This window comes from Canis lupus, chromosome 11, assembly GCF_003254725.2.
Source record: "Canis lupus dingo isolate Sandy chromosome 11, ASM325472v2, whole genome shotgun sequence".
In the NCBI taxonomy this organism is placed as follows: Eukaryota; Metazoa; Chordata; class Mammalia; order Carnivora; family Canidae; genus Canis; species Canis lupus.
In genome coordinates, this window is record NC_064253.1 from 17333019 (window position 1) to 17350837 (window position 17819).

Below are 17819 nucleotides of genomic sequence, written 5' to 3' on the forward strand. Positions count from 1 at the left end.
CTGCAGATACATGCCATTGCCCGCCTGTGGGGGTGTCTGTGTTTTGGGTTTCAGCCATTCTAATAGGTGTGTAATGGCTCCCTTCATGTCTTTAAGTCAAATACAAAGAGATGTTTATTTTCCAAACTATTTTTGGTTCTCTGTTGAAACCACTTGATGTTCTCAGAGCTCTTGATTTGCCATTTCCTATAGCTCTGAAGTTGCTACTTAATCTTTTCCTGCATTCACTCATTCATTCCATGTATGTTTATTGAGTACCTATTATCAAGTAGGCGGTATGTTTTATGCCAGAGATTAAAGGGTAAATAGATAAACCCCTGGGCTCCCTTTAAAATTCAAATTTTAAAGCATAAGTTTGAAAAATGAAATAGTCGAACGTGTCTGTTACAACAATAACATGACTGCTCAATTCTTTCCCTCCCCAATCCCTCAATTCCTAAACCCCACACCTTAAAAACATTTTTTAACTGATGTCCAAAAACATGCCTATCCTACCTGAACATTCATTCATAAATGAATTCACAAAGTTACCAAACTCCCGTAACCAGCAAATTAAGAAATATTACCAATTTTTTAGGAGCACTCTTTGTATTTTGCTTTCCTCCCTTCTCCCTCCCTTTGAGAGTAAATTGCGTTCTGACTTCTAATACAGCAGATGAAATCTTTTTGAACTTGATGAAAATGTGTATCCACTTTCTCATATTAAGGGACATTTGTGTGGTTTCCACATTGGGCTGTGACAAATAGGGTTACTTTAGACAATCTTCATGTGTCTTTGAATAAACATATGCATAGATTTCCATGAGGTAGATGAGTAGGAATGGAATAACTAGGTCATAAGTAGTACCTTCACAGAGATGTAGTAGAGCCTGCCAGAATGATTTCCAAAGTAGTTATATCCCTTTACAAGTGACTGCTGATAACCTTGTATGTGCTGTCACCCACCCACCCTGTTCATGTTCCTTCCAAAATGATGGTTATCTCTTCTGTCGATTGTATTTTCCACTTAATATTCTTATGCACATATCCTGTCAGCTTTAAGCAGTTTCTCTGTCCTCTCTATGTCAAATGTAAATACTAGTGCTAACATCAGACTTTTTATTTGAACTTATGTTGAGTTTCAGATTTACAGAAACATTGCAGAGATAGTACAGTTGGCACTACTGTTAACATCTTACTCTATCGTTTGCCACAAGTGGGAAACCAACATTGGTACGTTACCAATAACTAAACACCAGACTTTATTAGTACTTCCCTAGTGTCTGTGCTTCTGTCCCTTTCCTGTTCGAGCTTCTAGGGCAGGATACAATTGAATTTACTCCTCATGTTTCCTTATTTTTCCTTTGGTCTGTGACAATTTGTCTGTTTTGTTTGTTTTCAATGACCTTGATGATTTTGAGTGTTACTAGGTGTTAATGAGAGTGTACCATGATTTTCCTTAGGATGATACTGGAATTATGAGACCTCAGGAAGAATATACGTCAGTAAAATGTCCACATCACATTGTTATCAGGGGCACATGACCTACTCATGAAATCCCTGGTGGTCTTAGCTCTCACTGTTGGTTGAGGCAGTGTTTCTCAGGTCTGTCTACTGTTAAGTTATTTTTGTTGTTCTTAATTCTTTGGAAACTAGTCACTATGTCGAACTGGTACAGATTGTTAAATAGTGTAGTAGGCAGAGTTAGAAGATCACCCCAGGGTTCCCACCCCGTAGTATATGTACTGTGTATAACCTCTTTGCCTTGAATGAGGGCGGGGCTTGTGAACATAATGGGGCAGTAGTGAAGGTGATGACATAGTCTGTCCTGTGACTGCATTTTGCTTTATGAGACAGAAGGGAGATTTTCATGGTGGATTTGAAGAAGTAAGCCTCGTGTTAGGAGAGCATCAAATGGTTCAGACCTGTGAGTGGCCTTAAAGAACTAAGAGGTTTTGTTATACAGCAATAGATAATTTCCTAGAATTTGGGCAATTATTAATATAAATACCGAAACACATTTTCTTTTTGCTGTCAACACAGCCTTCCATGCTTTGTCTATGGATTGAAGCTAAATGTAGAAGAGCAATAAAGTACTGGACACGATTGTCATGTATACTCCAAAATCTCTATACGTGCTAGGATTCCATTTCTTATGTTCTGAGCATACAAGTCAGGTGAATTTTACTTTCTCTTACTCCACTCCTGAAAAATCAGAGCATAGTATAACTCACTTTAACTTCAAATTTGGTTTAAAAAAAATGGTCAAAATTTTATTTAACCCTTGATTTTTGGGATCGCTGGGTGGCTCAGTGGTTGAGCCTCTGCCTTTGGCCCAGGTCATGATCCTGGGGTTCTAGGATCAAGTCCTGAATTGAGATCCCACAGGGAGCCTGCTTCTCCCTCTGCCTATGTGTCTACCTCTCTCTGTCTCTGTCTCTCATGAATAAATAAATAAAAATCTTTTCATAAAAAAAAGACCTTCAATTTTTCTTAGAGAAATACCTAAATCTGTCTAAGCATTTAGTCATTTCTATTTATTGAATATAGTCATGATATTCTCATTGGAAGGCACACATCTTAGAGTGCATTGATTCCTATTCTAATTTGGACCATTTTAATTCTAGACCTGATGTACAGATTTCAGTTGTAAGATGCAATATATGTTAAGAAAAATTAGAATCTGGGCAGCTTATCATACTTAAAAAATCTCTTTCATTGTTGAATTATTTTTTTATCAAGATCACTTTGTGTATCTCTTCTTTGTTGCTGGATATCCTCATATGGCCAATAATCAGTGGTTGTTTTGCTCAAATTTAAGAATAAAAAAATCCATTAAAAAAAAGAAAAATAATAATAAAATCTTTAAAAACACACACACACAAAGGGGTGCCTGGCTGGCTCCATTGGTAGAGCATGGGCCTCTTGATCTTGGGGTTGTGAGTTCGAGTTCCATGTTTGGTATAGAGATAACCTAAAAATAATAAAATCTTAAAAAAAACCCACAACTATGATGATAGGGGTTACTGTTATATACATATATGTGCTTTATTCATTAGGACTCTCTTCTGAATGAGAATGCTGAGTGTAATGTCTGTATGTCTTTTTTTCTCTGAGTTAAGTCATGTTGACAGGTTGTGTGGTCAGAGCCAGAGAGCTTCCTTATAAATTAGGAGTTTCTCAAATGCTAGAATGAAGACTTCTGGGATATTCATACCCATAAAAGTGCTATAGCTTTTTCCAGGCCCTTTTTTCCAGATCTTGACAAGAAGCTAAGAGTCTTAGCTTACCCCTCCCTCTTTCATCCTATGTGTATTTGGTGGTGTATTTGCTCCATACAAAGACAAAATGAAACTTGTATTTTATTCTGCTCTTTTCTTTCCTAAGCTCTATGCTGCATGCACTGAGCTTGGGCTGTTCCGGGTTTCCCTTGGAGAGATTGGCTTTCATCTCCATTTTAACTCCCTCGTGGACTTTATTGTCGTTAGCATATTGCATATATTTTAACAGTTGCACGAAACTGTTAGTCTCTAATATCCCGGGGATCACCTACAATTCTCTTTTACCCTTACAAGTTCATTTATTTTTGTGTTGCTTGACGGCCTCGGGAAGGAGGAGGAGAGGCAAGCCTATGCATCAAGGAGCTCCCTTGTCTATTCCAGTTTCCCCTGCCCATCTTGGGCTACTGGTTAGGTTGCATGTTGTCCTGTTTACCTGCCCTGTAGCCAATGTTTTTAGGCACATGGGTTTCTTAAAGGTAGTAGTTTAGATTCTTGGATTCCAGACTTGGCTCCCAACTTTGCCTAATGCACCATTTCAAGAGAACTGCTTCATCTGCGCCGCAGCCAGCAGGACACAGTCAAGATCTTTATTGCTGTCTACTTCATAGAGTCATCTGAATAGGACTTCATTTTCATTGCCACACATTTCTAAAACTTCTTCTGTTCTTAAAATAACCTTCTATGTCATAAAGACCATAAGCAGATGCAGAAAAATGCCAGCAGGCAGAGGTAAACTGAGAATATTTCAATGTTCCATCAACACATCTTGAAAATTCTTCATCATTCGCACTGGTGAGTGATTCCTGACCACCATCCAGAATCCTAGGCTTAGGGGCCAGCAAGGAAGAAAAACAGCAATATTACTTTTCTAAATCCTGCTCCTTGGTATAACTTATCCTCAGTGTTGATTTCATGATGATTGCTTTTTTATAATTCTCTGACTAAATGAGGATTTGATGAGTCATTGCATAATTAAATAACCATGAAACAGCAGGATGTATACTCCGGGCCCTCTCAAACAGGCGGGACATGTTTTCACTTCATTGGGTTGATAGAGGAAAGATGACTCTTGGGGAAATTTTTTTCTTACTACATTTTCTTAACCTATAAAATGTATGTCTAGGGATAAAGAAAGGACTCACATAACACAAGATCAACATTTTTATTAATTGTATAAATGTTTATGGGCAATTAACCAAAGAACTGGTACAACCTTTAAACTTTGCTTTATGTCTTTCCAGGATTGGGATTACATGATCTTTTCCATCTGGGCTCTATGTCTGGCAGAGACACCAAAGAGCTCTTGATGGAAGAGTTTGGTTATTGTCCTTTGTAACAGTGTCAGAAGATAAGTTAAAGAGCCAAAATACACTGATATCTTTAATAGTTCACAAGAATACCAACATATATGCATATCTCTAGAACTTGAGTATTTTCTCACCAGTTTACTATTTGAGGTTAAAAAAACCTATAATGAGGGCAGCCTAGGTGGCTCAGCGGTTTAGCATCGCCTTTAGCCCAGGGCCTGATCCTGGAGACCTGGGATCGAGTCTCATCTCAGGCTCCCTGCATGGAGACTGCTTCTCCCTCTGCCTGTGTCTCTGCCTCTCTCTCTCTCTCTCTCTCTCTCTCACTCTCTCTCTCTCTATGTGTCTCATGAATAAATAAAATATTTTTTAAAAAAAGCAACCTATAATGAAAAAAAATGTATAATGCTATTGCTGCTTATGAAATACTTTTTTTTCCCAGTGTATTTTATAAGTCACAGATCAGGTGCTCTATAAGTAACAGCTTTCTCTTTTCCTTCTTCTCCTGTCTCCTTTATGACTTCCATGACCACTGTCCAGTGTTGGGGCCGCGTGTTAGGTACCATGGAAATGCTCCCTATCCTGGTTTATACTGCTGATGGACTCTGGAGGTAGATCCCTTTCCTTCCAAATATATTAGCATCCAGGGATGCTATTTGGCTCAGTGGTTGAGCGTCTGCCTTCAGCTCAGGTCATGATCCTGGGTCTGGGATCAAGTCCCACCTTGGGCTCCTGCAGGGAGCCTGCTTCTCCCTCTACCTATGACTCTGGTTCTCTGTGTCTCTCATGAATAAATAAATAAAATATTTTAAAAAAATATATTAGAGTCCACACTAACTTGACCTCACCTGGACTGGTTCTATTCCTACAGTCTTTGGAGTACTCCCTCCTCAGTTAGATACCTGAATATCCAAACATATCTACTGTGATCATCTGCAAACTTGCAAACTTTACTAAGACCACATCCAGCACAGATTGTGCCAAGGCCCTTTTCTTTATGCTACCTCTCTCAGGGATAAGCCTACCTGTGTTTTTTTTTGTTGTTGTTGTTGTTGTTTTTTGTTTTTTGTTTTTTTTAACTTCAAAGATATTCTTCTTTATGCCAGTTATTCATAACAAAAATATCTTTTCCTTCTCCACTTTGAGTTTGTAAGAACACTTATGATAGAAAGTTGTTACTGACTTCTGAAAACAGATTACCACTGAGACTTCTTCACCTCCCCTTACTTCTCCACCTGCAAAATATTGTGTTTAACTAATTTATAAAATAACTGGTCTTCTGGTAAGTTACATTTACTGAAACCAAGCGTCAGATGCTCACCTGACTGAGCCACCCAGGCACCCTGCAAGTTCCAACTTAGAGAATATATACTTATATACCTGAGTAATCCAATCCAGTGTCTGGGATTTAGTTGATACTGTGTGAAGTATATGTAATTTAATATGTATATGTAAGTATATGTAATTTCTAATACCTGTATTTTAAATTTACCTTCATTTAAGTTGTGATTAAATGTAAAACTTGTCTATGTGCCTTTTTCAGTCTATGTGTAAGTCTTTTAAAAGTAGAAAGAGGGGCCACCCAGATGGCTTAGTGGTTTAGCGCTGCCTTCTGCCCAAGGCGTGATCCTGGAGTCCTGTGATCGAGTCCCATGTCAGGCTCCCTGCATGGAGCCTGCTTCTCCTCTGCCTGTGTCTCTGCCTCTCTCCCTCTCTCTCTTTCTCTCTCTCTGTCTTTAATAAATAAATAAAATCTTTTTAAAAAATAGAGTTATGGGTACACATTTTGAGAAAAGCACCTTTAGAGTATGACTAGTGATTAATATGTGTTTCGAATGAGCTGCGCAGAACAGGTTCCTAGGTGGAACGAGTCATGCATGTTTCATGTAGTTTTATAACATTTAAGTGCCCTGTGTTCAGTGTCTTACAATTCCTTGGCAAGATGCTGAAATTACTTTTTAACCATAAGACAATTGGCATTTTGCTTCTTACATTAGAAGATAAGAATCAGCTTTTTGAAAAGCAACGTGGGAACATTTGGTGCCTGGGGGACTCCTCAGGCCAGGTCCTACAACAACCCATCGTGTTTATTCAGTGAACACTTACTATCTTCTATATGAAAAGGACTATGTTGACTACAAAAGTGATAATTAGATATTATCCTTGAACTGTAAAGCTGATTGCAACTTAGAATAAACAAGACTAAGTATGAGGTAAAACAATGACTCTCTACAGGTACAAGGTTCCATGGAAATAGTGAGAGAGGTGCTGTTGATTCCATGTGGAGTGAGAGCCAAAGTTACAAGGAGGCTGTGTTTGAAACTACATTGGTTCACTTCTTGGCAGCCCTCTCTTGCTTGGAGAGAGGTGAGAAGGTGTCTGTCTTATCCCACCCCACCAGCTGCTAGTCTTGCTTGCAACCTGTTTCCTGCCCTATACAGTTAGTTTTAAGGAACTAGTTTTGTACCTCTGCAATTCCTTGCTAAATGGGACACGGGATGGAGAGGATAGATCTTTAACTTTTTGTACATTGTGGGCGGCACAATGAATGTCTTGCCAATTGCCCAGGAGTTTTTCCTATTCTTTAAAGGAATCTGTGAAGTAAACAGGAGAGTAATTAAAAGTTGTGATTTTGGCAGAAGCTTTTAGAGGTTTACCTTGAGTTGACAAGTTAACCTGACACCTATTTACAGTGAAGTTGAAAGTGACAGAAGAATGGGGCACATGAGTGTGTTTCTATCACCACGGTCTCAATAATATCGTTTGGTCCATTGCACTGAAAGGCAGAGCCTAAGTTTGCTAGTTACTCAAAACTTCCTGCTCTGTTATGCTTCAGCATCTTCTACTTGCCTGGTCACTCATTCACCTCCTTCATTGTACTGTTGAATTAGTGTTAGTGACAGGTATAAAAGCAGGTGAAATTAAAATCAAGTAAACAAGGGACACCTGGGTGGCTCAGGGGTTGAGCATCTGCCTTTGGTTCAGGATGTGATCCCGGGGTCCTGGGATCAAGTCCTGCATTAGGGTCCCTATGAGGAGCCTGCTTCTCCCTCTGCCTGTGTCTCTGCCTCTGTGTGTGTGTGTGTGTGTGTGTCTCTCTCTCATGACTAAATAAATAAAATCTTTAAAAATAAAAACAAGCATAAATGCTTCACATAGGATGGGGTAGAGTGGGGGAGGTGCAGCCAAGTGGGAGGACACATTGTCAACTGGTTATTTGTGGAGGTGTCAGGTGGCTAGCGTTTTTATGTTCTTTGTGTCCCATCTAATACAATCCCAATTTCTTTTGTTCTCTCAAAGATTTCCACTATTGAATTTCAGAAGCTTTTAATAATTTTAGAAATAACTGTGTAATCCTTTTATGTTTGGCTAAAACTCTTTCAAGGTCGCATCGCAACTGACCGATGTGACCTTGAAACCCTCTGGCTGCTCTGAGCTGTGGAGGGCAGAAAATGCTAATGTCTGACTTGTTGAACCTCTGCACACAGAGGAGTGGCTTTGGATCAGACGCCCTCTGGGTCAAAGATTACTAGAGTATGAACATTCCACCAAACTGTCACTGTTCTGGGTACAACAGCTCCTTCTCAGGAGGATTGGGTTCTCTGGTAACTGAAGCTAACATTTCAACAGGTAAATTACTATTCCCAGGGCACATTGATCTACATCCTGTTCTTGTCTATTTTGGATCAGTGAACCAATGCTAACCTGGAAGCAGGGATATTTATGCTGAGCTGCTTCCAAATCTACTCAGTTTTGCAATTAAGCAGTACTAAAAATTAAAAATAAATTACTAAAAATAAAGGTATTACAAATTAAGGTAGTTAACTATAGCTATTGACCATTTTTAAATTTCAGCATTAAATAATGGGCTATAAGACACATCATAATAATAAATCTGGGGGATTTATACAAAAAACTGTATGATTATAAAAATCACAATGGACGCCTGGGTGGCTCAGCAGTTTAGCGTCTACCTTTGGTTCAGGGTGTGATCCTGGAGTCCCGGGATCGAGTCTGCACTTCTTTAATGAGATAATGTTGGCTTTATATTTCATGCTAACTTTTTAAGGAGAATGGGTTTAAGACATAAAATTGACAAATGATAAATTTCACTTTTTTTTTTTTAAAGATTTTATTTATTTATTCATGAAAGATAGAGAGGCAGAGACACAGGCAGAGGGAGAAGCAGGCTCCATGCAGGGAGACCGACACGAGACTCAATCCTAGGACTCCAGGATCATGCCCTGGGCTAAAGCAGATGCTCAACCACTGAGCCACCCAGGCATCCCAAATTTCACTTTTAAATCAATAATTGCTATACTTATTGATCTCAGTCAACTTCTATGTTTCCCACTCTTAATTCCCAGAATCTTTCTCTCACAGACACAAATTATATTTCCCTGGAAGTAAAGGTTATATTTGACAGGATAGAGGGAAATTTCATTACCTATAAAGTACACTGCTCTAGGGAAAACTGAGAACTTTTTATTAAAAACACATAAACTGAAACTTTCTAGCCAATATTTAAATTTTAAATCTAAAATTCTTAAACACCTGAGATGGTGCTTTTAGAAAAATAATGAAGGTAATGAACGAAATGTTAAACTAAAATATGTATAATATCTATCACCTTTATGTATTGTTACTTTTCTAATCACAGAGAAAGTGAAATGGTCTCAAAATTAACCATTCGTGGTTAGAAACCAGAGTTTTCCTGGTTAGTTTTGATAAATTTCATGTTTTGGCTATTTCCTGTCTGTTCATTCATTAAGACTATATTTTCTTCTAGTTCTTTGAACGTCCTTTCATCTAATCGTTTGAGCAAACTTATACTTCCTATGTTAAATATTGTCCACTAAATTTACTATCTTGGCCAATTTAGATTAGGTGTCCAGTAATTTTTTAAAACTATTTTTAACAATACTTTAAGTAGTTCTAGCATATTTTTTAATGTGTAAGGCACATTACTGAGAAAACATAGAAATGCAGTTAATTCTTTAAGATTTTCTTTAGTTGAGAGAAAGAGCTCTTGCTAATGGGCACACATGAGCAGAGGAAGGGGCAGAGGCAGAGGGAGAAACAGAGCCCAACATGGGGCTCAATTGGAGAACTCTGAGATCATGACCTGAACTGAGCAGATGCTTAACTGAGCCACCCAGGTACCCTTGTATGCAGTGATTATTAATCGAACACTTAAGACTTGTGTAGGCTTGATTTAATGCTTTCTCAGAATCTTTGGAAGGCTCAGGGTATTTCTCAAGCCCCTCTTACTTGCAAGGTAAATCTTCAAAATATTCCGTGGTGATCTTTCAGGACTTGGTTTTAATTTGTTTTAGGTTATGTTTAAAGTAGGCCTTCCCTTAGGGATTGGTCCTTCTTTCTAGTGTTGGCTTTTGCTCTGTGCTGAGTGCATGTGATATTAATGGGGTGTTATAGATGTGTTAATAAGATCTCTCTGCAGCTGTTTTCTTGGTGATATAAAAAGAGTAAAGCAAAATGATGTAAATACTAACCTAAACATTTACAAGTCATTTTCTTAGTTACTAAGCCTTTTTTGATCACCATACCTATTGATAAGAGTTTATATAGGATGAACATGTTTTAGCTTGTTTGGGCCTTTATCGATCTCCTGCAGGGGAAAAAGCTTTAATTTCTGATATGTCTGTGAAATTGCTTTTATGTAAATGCTGGTGGGGTTTTTTGGTTTTGTTTTGGTGAAGGATATTTTGTCATCTTTGTTTAAAGCTGAAACTCTGGGGATTTCAAATGAAGGTCCTTGTGCATGACCTTCTTTCAAACAGGAGAAACCATTGAAAGTTCATGTTCCACATTGTTCTGCCATGCATTATCTAAACAAACCTTCATGAGCTGACTGGCATCCAGTTTCACCTGAATTTTCTTTCCCACAGTTGGATTTGGGAAGACTCGGTCTTCCAGGATCACATGTGCACAGCCGTGAATGCTTTTATTTATTTATTTATTTATTTTTACGCAGCTTTTTAAGCAGAATTCTCTGAGCATTGAAGACAATGTGTTTCCCACTCAACTTTTTTTTTTTTTAACTCATGAACTTCCCAGATTTTTTTTTTTTCTAGAAAGATCTCAGCTGAGGAATAGAAAAAAATTATTTCTGATCACCATCACCCTCAATTTCTTGGCTGGTATTATAGTCCTCTCTCATTAGTTGGGCCTTTAATATAGGAGAGCTTGAGAGATGGTGGTCTAGAAATGGTCTGGCTTTTCACCATCAGGCTTCACAATCTTTATGCTCTGTCTACCTGGATTATGTCTTCCCTTGTTGAGCACTGGCCTAGGAAGAGAATACTGTATTTTTATAATTCCCTCAGCAATGTATTAGCTGTATCAGATATTATGGTATTAAAGAAGATCACCAATGAGGCTCTATTTTAGTTTATAATCTCCTTCATCAGCCCTTGTCTCATGCCTGTCACTCAGGTGTATCCCATCATTTCCACCTTCACTGCCATAATCACTGTCCAGGCTTTGATAATAACTAGCTTGGTTTTTGTCACTGACTTCCTAGCATCCTCTTCTGGAAATCCAGTAATTCCTATCCACATAGCTCTGTAGAGTATACAGCATTTTAAAAATACAAGCCACTTGGAGTGTGAAATCCTCCTCTGCAGAAAAAAGAAGCTATTTATAATGAAATAAATGAGATGAGGAGGGAGAGAAAAGATCTTGAGAGAGAACAGAAAAGCATAACATTCTGAACTGTTGGGTTCTTCACTCCTTGAACAATCCATGCCTAAGGTTGCAGACTTCTCTCTATAAGCTCTATTCTTTGACTTGGTAAATTTTTGCCTATTATCCATCCCATTGAAAACCAGCTTGTTCCATAGAATTTACTCAGTGTCTTTCCCATTGATGTATATGTTAGTGCCTGTATTGCTACTTCAGATTAGCATCTTTGTACATTTGACCTGGCTTTGGCTTTATCTTCCTTTTGAGATACGACCTTTTGGATTGCCTCTTCTTCCCTCAATGCACGCAAGAGACTGAGTGTGTTCTACTACATTCAGCCTGGTTTCCAGAATTAGATTTCCTTTAATTTAAAAACAGCCCACAAAATTACTCTTACGCATAGTGTGGCAGGAAAAAAAAAACCAAATAGGCTATGATATAACCTCTCTTCCCCCTTTCAACTTTTGAACACATATGTATTGCACATGGATAGATGACTGTTGTTTGGTGTTACATACACAACAGCAAATGATTTAAACAGGTTTCTATTTTTGGGATACTTCTAGTAGTCTGGAGGACACCATTACAATACTGAGAGATGTTCTATGATAAGGACACATAAAAGGTCATTATAGTACCTAGTTGAAACATTTAAGTCTACCAGGAAAAGTTCTTTAGGGGAATCATTTTTAAAAGATTTAAAAGGTCAGCAAGCAAGGAGTTAGGGTGCTATGGAAAAGATGGCAGGGACTTTGTAGCATCTTTGTTGGGTGGTTGGGGCTTGTCAAGAGCAACAGCAGATAAAAAGTGGAGGATATTTCATGAAGATGCTTTCTGGCCTTGTAAAGAAGTTTGGGTTTGATCCTGATGCAGTGGTTCTTAAACTTTAATGTGCATTCAGATCACTTGGGAATGTTATTACACCGTAGAGTCTTCCTCACTAGCTTTCAAGTGGAGCTTGCTCTCCTGCATTTCTAATAAGCTCCTAGGTGTAGCTGATGCTGCAGCTTCACAGATCACACTTTAAACCAGCAGTTTCCTAAGGGAAATAGTAAGGATTTGAGGAATTTCAAGCAGAGAGTAAAACATAATCAATATCTATTTGGTGTTCTGAAAAGAGCACTGTGATTTCAAAGATAGAGAATTAACAGGACAGGAGCAAGATGACGCACAGGAAGTTTTCTTAGCAGGCTGTGTCAGTAATCCTGGTCAAATAGACCAGGAATTTAGGCTGCTAGATGGCAGTGGGGATGGAGAGAACTTATGCAGAATCCAAGATGCTTAGGAGGTAAAAATAAGAATGTTGGCAATAGGTTGGATTTTGGAAGTGAGAGAAAGAATGGAAAATAGAGATGACTGAATTTCTCCTTTGGTCAAGCTTATTGCTCTTCAATGTGATCTACGGGCTCTGTGGAAAGACTTCAAAAGGGGCAAGCAAAAATGAAAAGACACTATTTTTTAAATTATAGAACTAGAAATATCTGCTTATCGTGAACTGAGAGACCTAATATATTTGGCAGGAATATGGCTTCAAAGATGAAGGGTTTTTCTTCTTTCTTGTGGTTCAAATGGAGATTTTTTTTTTTTTCTCGAATCTTAATACTTGGGACCAGTCAGTAAAACAACGCCCCCACCCCAGGGTTTTGAATGATGTGCCCAAAGAACTGTTACTAATACAATTACAGCCAGGAAGCTCTTAAATTTCTCCTGGTTTTTTATTTTTCTGCACGGATGTTGTTTAGTCAGACTCTGTAAGTGGGTAAAGGATTAGGATGATAAATCTACTTCAAGACACTTTAAATATTACTTTGTTAAATCCACCGATGTTGACATTTTTAATTTAGTAAGGTGTGTGTGTGTATGTATGTAAATATATGTATATATATGTGTGTGTATATATGTATATATACATATATATTTATAATTCTTCTATGGTATAGTGGAGTAACTAATTAGAATAGTAACAATACTGACTATATAAAACAAGATTTTCCCAATATTTTCACTTTCCCAATATTTTCAATTACTGCATTGGCTTGTCTTCCATAAATAAATGTTATGGTTATCAAAAAAATTTTTACGCTGGAAAGATTACATCCACACTGGAAGGTTCTTTGAGAAATTTAGTTATTGGATTCTGCTATTGCCCTCATATTTCTCTTGAGAAGAATTTTGGAAGCATTCTTAGACTTGATCAGACTGTCTAAATCAACTATGGGTAGAAGTAGTATGAATTATCTGCTTAAGTCTGAGCTTTGCAACTTTTTTCATCTTAAGAATTATTTGGGGTGCTTACTTAAAAGAATACTTTTTTTTCTGATTCCTTCTAAGAAATGACAAAATTAGAATGTTCAGAAGAGAGACCTAGTTTAACTCTGGGTTCCACAAAGAAACAGAAAAAATGAGATATGTATATATGTGTACATATGTATATGGGTGTCTATATGTGGAAGTTTATTAATAGAAATTAGCTCACCTGGCTATGTAAGCTACAAAGTCTCACATCTGTCATCTGCAAGCTAGAGAACCAGGAAGGCTGGTAGTGTAATTCAGTCCAAGTCTGAAGGCCTGAGAGACAGAGATGCTAATGCTATGCATCTGGTCTGAGACTAAAAGGGATAAGATAGGATGTCACTGTTCATATAATCAGGCGGGGGTGGGGGTGGAGGGGGAAGAGGCCAATCCCTCATTCCTCTGCCTTTTGTTCTGTTCAGGCCCTCTTCAGATCATATTCCCTTTGTCTTCAGGAAGCACCTCAGTTGGCCTTGGTTCTTTAACTGGTGAGGTGACCCACTATTTCATGTCTGAAATATTTGGGCAGTTAGAACTCCTGTTTGGATTGGGGTAGTGTGATCTTAATCACAGGACACAGTACTACTAAGTGATGCCCTAAGGAATTGCCTGTACTCCAGACCTATTCTACCTTCCCTTCTAGAGCAGTAGTCCAGTTTTTTCTTGGCATTAGATCAATCACTCCATTTGACAGTAAAACTCACTTCTTGGCCTATTGATTCAAAAGCATGAGGAGCCCAAGGTGGCCAGCCAGTGGCAGTCTTAACTTCCAGTTAAATGAACACCTTTTCATGTCTTCTGGTAGATTTCTTTCCTAGGGAAATAACGCTGCTAGGCCAGCAGAACATATTCCTCAAGAACACAAAGAAAAAATTTTGGTAGTAGATATCAGGAGTAATACTGAGTGGTCCCACTGCCATTTCTTCTACTGTTTATCCTGGCTTTTGGAAAAAAATAGCACACTATATTGATTGAGAACATATAAAGCCTTCTAGAGAACCTTGTTATAGATCTGCAAGGAATGGCTATTTATGTGACAGTGCAACTGAGTCTTCAAAACTGCATTACTCTGTTCAGTCTAGTCAGCTGCTTTGGGGTGGTGAGGACCATGGTAAGACTGGTGAATTCTATGGGCATGGGCTCCTAACAGCACTGATTTGCCATAAAATGAGATCCTTGATCTAAAGCATTGCTGTGTAGAATGCTATGATGATGGATAAGGTATTCTGTAAATCTATGGCAGGTAGTTTTGCTAGAAGCATTGAATGGAGGGAAAGCAAGTCCATATCTAGAGTGAGGATCTATTCTAGTAAGGACAAGACATACCCCTTACATGATGGAAGTGTAATCAACCTAGTGTCAGAAATACAATAGACCAGTGTGCTACCTTATAGAAGGTAAAAGTGGTCAGTATCTTTGAACTAAATTATTACATAAGATGGGAAAGTCGTGAGATACAACCGAGGTAAGACCAAGATTAACTAGCCAACATCACAGGTTTACATAGGTGAAGGTGTGTTACGGGCTTTGCCACTTGAAAAAAAATTCTGTTGGACATTACGGACAGAAATGGAGAAAAGCTGTTTTCCAGACGAGTGGCTGAATATTTGATATCAGGGGATGTGTTAATTTGCTCAAGTAATGAAATGACATCTGGTGCAGCCGCTGCAGTTGGAGGTACCACCTAGTTAATCTTAGAATAATCCACTGTCATTCTTGTTTTCCTCCCACTGTCATTCTTGAAGAACCATTTGTCTTTGGCCCAGAGCAAATGAGAGAGTTGAGTCAGCATGTGGTGTGAGACTCTTTATCTTCAAGTCCCTGATGATGATGGCACCAGTCTCTACAATCCTTCCAGGAATGTCCTATTTCTTTTGCCTTATTCTCCTATGTAGAGGCAGTTCAAATGGCTTTCACGTGAGTTTTCCTAAGTTATAGCCCTCCATCAGTCAGGCATTTCTGGGATCTGGGATTTCCACCAGTTGCTAAGGAGGTCTACTGGAATCATACATTCTAAAACTGAGGAAATATTCACAGGATTGGGGCAGGACCACTAGTCACTTGAGAGAGGGACCAAAGCGAAAACTCCATTGATCACCTGACTTCCCCTAACTTTGGTGGACCACAGTCTCCTGGAATTCCAATTCAGAGCCAGTGTCCAGTAGTTACCAAAAGTAACTGAAAGTTCTGATTATTTCTTTTCCTCCAATGTACAGGTACCCTGACAAAAGGCAAGAGGTCCCTTTTTTGAAGATTGAATGAAATTTAATACAGTATAAATTTTTGATAGTATAATGGGGTCCTTGCTGTAGTGGGTTTGGCTTCCTCTCATCAATGGGTTTAGGTGTATAAACTGATTTACCTCTGGGAATGAGGAGCCATAATTCTCTGAGCTTTAGTTTAGACTTTTCTTCATTTAACCTACAACTTTTTTGGTTATACAGATTCAATAAGAATTTAATAGGCTTCTGGTCTATTTTACTTGTAAGAACACTAAAAGTAGCTAGCCAATATCCTAGTTTTACATAAGTCAGACTACGGTGATTACTGCTTGACTCTCAAATCCATGACTATAACCATTCCACCTTGACTTTGGTGGTTGAGTACTGTCATTTAGCCCCTGCCTTCCCATGATCAGATTACTCCCGATGCATTTAGATTTCCCATTTCAGTGCCTGCAGTTTCCACCATGTGTTCTGGTCTACAGATAAGAACAATCATAGAGCTCTTCAAGGATGCTGAGACTCCCCTTACAAGATGGCTTCTCACTGTACTGGTGAAATGTGTGTCTTCTGAACCCTCTTACTAGGTAGATGAAATTAATCCATAATAGTTCTTGAGAAAAGAAATGTTGGGATGCTTAATCTTGGAAGATTCGCTGAGCTGCTTTATAAAGAGTGCCTGAGAGGATAGGATAGCACAATAGGAAGTGCAATGACGAAACATAGTAGATAAATGGAGTTGTAATAATAAATTGGTTATCTTACTTCTTTGCCCTTTTAAAATTGCTGTTATGTGCATTATTGGAAAACTTACCAGCAGGTGGTAGCGCTGTTTAACAAATACATCCCTGATCACAAAACAAGCAATTGTGAATGAATTACTGACTGTTAAGTGCAGCAATATTTAAATATGACAGAATATTGAATTCCAATTCAGAAAACCTGACCCCAGGTCCCAGATGTACTTTCTTGTTGGTCTCATCACTTAGCAAAAATAACTTAATCTCCTGAGTTCAAAAAAACACAAGTAAAATAGAGATAATAATACCTGTCCTGGCTTACGATGTTTTAAGGGTGAAAACAGAAAATGACATCATTGTGGGAAGGATAAAATGCTATGTAGTTGCAAATATTTCTCCTTAGCCTTTTTTGGTTATTCAGCCATTTATGTTAGGATGTCTCCTTACAAATAACAATGGTGGTCACCTTGTTGGATCTTAAAAGGATGGTACTCATAAATGTAAAATGATTTTCCTATTGGTTATATGTTCAATTATTTGCTGGCCACTTTTTTTTATTTACTGGGGAAAGATAATTCTTTTTTTTTTAAAGATTTTATTTATTCATGAGAGACAGAGAGTTGTTGGCCATTTTTAAATTCCATTTCATTTCCATGAAGTATAAGTTGCCAAAGCCACGTGTATGTTGGATTTAAGAGTAGCTCTAGCCTCTGAAATCTTTTTCAGGCAGTTGCTTACCTAACATTTATACATTAATGAAATGAAGCACTAAAGTCCAAAAGAACTCAAACAACTTGAAGGTATTTTTCTAAGGAAATGACATCTACAGCTACAGTCTTTTAAAAGTAATAGCTGCATAGAACCAGCAGTTTACCTATACTGAGTATTAACTGTGTGCTGAGAAGTGTACTAACCACTGCAGGGTTTCAGAGAACTCAGAAGCTCATAAAAATAAAGAACTTTGATCCTTTTTAAAGAGGATTTTATTTATTTATTTGAGACAGAGTAAGAGAGAGTGCACAACCACAAGTCGGAAGGTGAGTGAAGGGCAGAAGGAAAGGGAGAAGCAGATTTCTCACTGAGCAGGGGGGGCTTGATCTAAGGATCTTGAGATCATGACCTGAGCTGAAGGCAAAAGCGTAGCTTAACCGACTGCATCACCCAGGCACCCTTGATCCTTTTTTTTTTTTTTTTTTTTAATGTGACCTATTGATTACTTTCAGTAGACCAGCCACCTTACTAAATGCTAGGGCTACAGTCTGTACAAGACCTCCATAATTCTCAAAGTTGTAT

At 38.2% G+C, this 17819-nt stretch overlaps 1 long non-coding RNA gene across 7 annotated transcripts in view; it reads left to right on the forward strand.

Moving 5' to 3' along the window:
• Positions 1 to 1838: 1838 nt before the first annotated feature.
• LOC112650376 (uncharacterized) overlaps positions 1839 to 17819 on the forward strand; it is a 200274-nt gene continuing 184293 nt past the window's right edge. For 5 of the 7 annotated variants that reach the window (XR_007413952.1, XR_007413956.1, XR_007413951.1 and 2 more), the window contains exon 1: positions 8122 to 8197. This is a non-coding gene — a long non-coding RNA (uncharacterized LOC112650376). Of the gene's footprint in view, positions 1907 to 8121; positions 8198 to 17819 lie in introns of those variants that run through there. The other 2 variants (XR_007413955.1, XR_007413953.1) reach the window with 2 other exon arrangements.